This window comes from Octopus bimaculoides, chromosome 25, assembly GCF_001194135.2.
Source record: "Octopus bimaculoides isolate UCB-OBI-ISO-001 chromosome 25, ASM119413v2, whole genome shotgun sequence".
Taxonomy (NCBI): Eukaryota; Metazoa; Mollusca; class Cephalopoda; order Octopoda; family Octopodidae; genus Octopus; species Octopus bimaculoides.
The window spans coordinates 33,201,053-33,205,039 of NC_069005.1; the positions used below are offsets into that span (position 1 = coordinate 33,201,053).

Sequence of the window (3,987 nt, forward strand, 5' to 3'; positions counted from 1 at the left end):
ATTTCAAAAGATATTTTTCCTTGTTGTTGCTTTATTTGTTTGTTATAGTTGTTATGCTTTCTTCGACTCTGATCATAAGCAACAGAGGTTGGTGCCAATTATTTGAAATAGGTAAATAAATTGGTAATAAAGAAATAATAAAAAATCTTGTTAAAGACTGATATAAAGTCATGTGCGTTTGTGTATATTTGTGTGTGTTTAATGTAGAATTAAGCATGGGATGTGAGTTAAACTTTTGAGAGCTGACTGTGAAATAATCTATAACATGTGGTGAGGAAGGTAGGGAGGTGGTCTCTGAAGAAAAGGGAGTGTCTCCAACACTTGTATTGATTATCACAGCTTTTCTCTTCTATTGAAATATAACTGTGTCTATTGCAATTAAATATCTATCTCCTCCATTTTAATTAATGATAAAGATTTCCAAGTTTAGTACAAAAGGTGGCATCATTTCTTTCGGTTCTTCATTAATACTTATTTTATTGACCTCATGAAAGATGATCTTAGTAGGATTTGAATTTCAGAATTCTAGCAGCCAACTTGTCTGACACTTACCACCCTGCTGGCAATTGCAAGGATTTCTGCCATTGGCACGATGTCACAGAAAGGTGGCGGAGGAGTATAGTCAATTGAATCAACTTCCAGTATATTACAAGTAGTTTTTTTTTTCTATCAATTCTGGAAAACAGACCCTTTCAAAATTTGAATGTAGAATGTAAATAGACAATTCTGCTCCCACATGTTGGATGGTGCTGCTGCTTTTCACACAAGCATCCTAGATTGTATTTAGAAAAAAAGAAAAAAAAAAAAAATTAAATGAGACATTCCATAAGGAGCGCAGCCACCCAAAGCCAGTCAAGAAACCTCACAGATCTAGGATTATTTTGACTATCATGGGCATACATCATCTTTTGCCTGTGTTTTTCTGGCTTAGGGGTGCATGCTAAGTCTAGGCCCATTTCCATGGGCTTCACTGCCCTTGAATATGCTTTTGATAAATTCTCTAAGGGACAGTACTTCCTTTTCTAGTATCACTTTCTTTTATTCCACCTGATTGGCATACGGTTTCCAACAGACATGTCTGTTGGGAACTGTATGACTTTTTTTAAAAGTAGGAACACGAAAGAAACTTTTGAAAAGTGGCAAAGAGAAGCTTCGAATTTGGTTTGAGTGCTTTTAAGCTTCCTTTGTAAATTCTGCTAGTTCCACCTTACACACTCATACAGAGTTCTTGTTCCACCCATCTACATATATATTGAAGTCTGAGCAACAGAAGCATCAATCTCCCTTTGTGCAAGTCTGCAAAGGTCATTGGGGGCTGCTGCCTTACCCTGTTTAAGAAAGAGAGAAACAGCAAAGCAGGCAGCATATTTTCTGTTAGTAAGAATGAAAACATCACCTTTAGTTGTATTGAGTCAAAGCTTCAGTCAGATGTAAATGCGATAATGTTTATAGTTGTAAACTGTATTTAATAGATGCTGATCTCTGGCCCCCTAAGTTACAATGGTTAACAACTCCTTTCTAAAGACATCCACCTGTAATATAACAAGCAGGTAAACAGGTGAGTGGCAGTAGGTTAAGCTATATTGATTAGTTTCCCCCCTCCCAGTGTATTTACTGCTTTCAGCAGTACATTTGACATAAACACTTCTTTATAGGAAGTTTGGGTTTCTGCTAGTTATTGGACAAGTTGTATGTACTTTGTGTGTGCTGGAATGTACTTGTGTGAGTTTGTGTCAAAATATTTGTGCATGCAATGCACACACAAACTAATGCACCCACATACACACACTACTGAGTGTAGTTAGCTAATGTCAACCACACAAAACCTTTAAGTATGAAGAAATAATCCAGTTTACTGCCACAAAATTATGTTTGTATTTATGTAAGTGTATTTATATATATATATATGTACATGCACATACATTCATATGTATATATGTAATATTTTGTGAGTAATACATAAATTTAATATCTAGATACATGTGTGTGCATGTGTGTAAATAATTATATTTAAAAAAAAGAAAAGGACAATATGAAAAAGCCAGCAATATGTTTCCATTAACTTCATTGGTTTATTTGCAGCATTATGGTGCCATTCTTGGGAATTTACAAAATAATCTCCTCAAAGACAGAACATTTGTCGAGCAGTTTTTATTTTAAGCTCTCTCAGCCAAATCAATAATATTTCCTGGCTTTCTTTATTGGATTTCTTTTAACACGAAATTGAATGCAAAAGATTGCGTCCCTATCGGAATATCTGACAAAAGTTCTGCTGCTTAGCTGATTTATAAGATGTTGGCGTGGTGGTAGTGGTGGTGGTGGTTGTTGGTAGTGGTTGATGTTGTAGTCACTGTAGTGGTTATTGCTGTTGTTTGATGCTGTTGTTGGTGGTGGTGGTTGTTGTAATGTTGTTTGATGTTGTTGCTGTGGTGGTTGATGTTGTTGTGACGTTGTTTGATGTTGTGGTGGCTGTAATATTTGATGTTGTTGTGGTTGATATTGTCGCTGTTGTGATGGTGGTTAATGTTGAAGTTTCTATCATTACTGAGGTGGTTGCTGTTGTAGTCGTTGCTAACGTTGGTGTGTTCGTTGTTGTGGTTGCCACAGTTGAAGGAGAAAGAGAAATGAAAATTTAGAGATTTTATATTATTTTTTTTTTTGACATGACTTAGTAAGAAGAGGAAGGAGAACATCCATGGATCTTTGAGACTAAGTGAATTGGGAAACAGGCAGAAAGAGATGTAGATTCATGGGTGTATACTGTAGGAAGCAGTCTGTTTTGCTGTTTTGCTGCAGATGCTTGAAGCCAAATTGATTCTGTAAAAGATAGTCAGATTCCAGGTGGAGCGTATGAAAGTGAGCAATAGACTAAATTTATCGTCAAACAACAGGTACAGTCTTTTAGATGGGCTTCCTAACTGTTTCCATCTAGGTTTCAATCACAAAATTTGAGCCAACCTCCTGAAGCTATGGGAGAAGGTAATCATTTAAGGTGCTGCGCCTTAAGGAATTACTGGTATTGAATGCAGAATAACATAAAGCAAACATTCTTTATTACACTGCCATTCCACAAAGGAATGCTGGAGATTGGTAGAATGCATTCTTTTCAACAATGGTCTTACAACTGGTGCCATGCAATCTGTAAGTTATTTATTGGATATGCCCTCCATGGTAGTGTACAAAGTATGGCAGTCTGCCATATGGTCTGATATGCAGTGAATGCTGGTGTGCTATGTATAAAGGTGTGTCGTGAATGCTGGTGTGCCAGAAATAGCAGTGTGCCATCAATGTGTCACAAGAACTGACAGAACGTAACATGAAAAGCTGAACATATTTGAAGCTGATGTTGTGCAGGCAGGTGGTTGTTGTTTAATTCCCCTCCCCCACTGTAGTCAGCCCTTATCCAGTAAAACCTATCATCAAAGACATTCCAGTTGTGACCATCATGTCTTTTTGGGGGAGTATGTAGGACTACATCCTCACTTGAAGCATGGGTTGGTGGAGATTTGGCTGCTATCTCTAGCGAATCAAGTAACAACATAGAGACTCCCCTCATTGATTATAACCTTTCCTTGGCTTGTGGATGTGAGGCAGGTAACCGGGGATATGAATCGAGAAAATAACTGGGGCTGTTCTAAAGGAAATAAGGTTGTCATATAATGTTTTATTGGTCCTGCTGTCAACTGGTGAGTGTTTTTGAAGTTGATACAGGTGAGCAGCTGATTACACAAACACACACACACACAATCACACACATAGATATATGCAGAGAGAGGAGGAAGGTTGCCTGGGTAAGAGATAGAAAGGGACATAGGCCAAGGGACATAGGCCAAGGGACAGATGGGTAAGTAAGATAGACAGAGAAGGGGATTGATCGACAGATAGGGTTTCTTTTTTTGTAAGTGCATAAGCTTGAGAAGAGTTTAAGAATAAATACATATCACGCACTCTATAGGATGATACATGATCAGATACTGTTTCTTCATT

General features: G+C 37.4%; 1 protein-coding gene across 1 annotated transcript in view; it reads left to right on the top strand.

The window, feature by feature from the left end:
• The window catches only part of LOC106869079 (protein hobbit), a 214,183-nt gene that overhangs the window by 133,233 nt on the left and 76,963 nt on the right, over window positions 1–3,987 (top strand). The gene's annotated exons all lie outside the window — the stretch shown is intronic.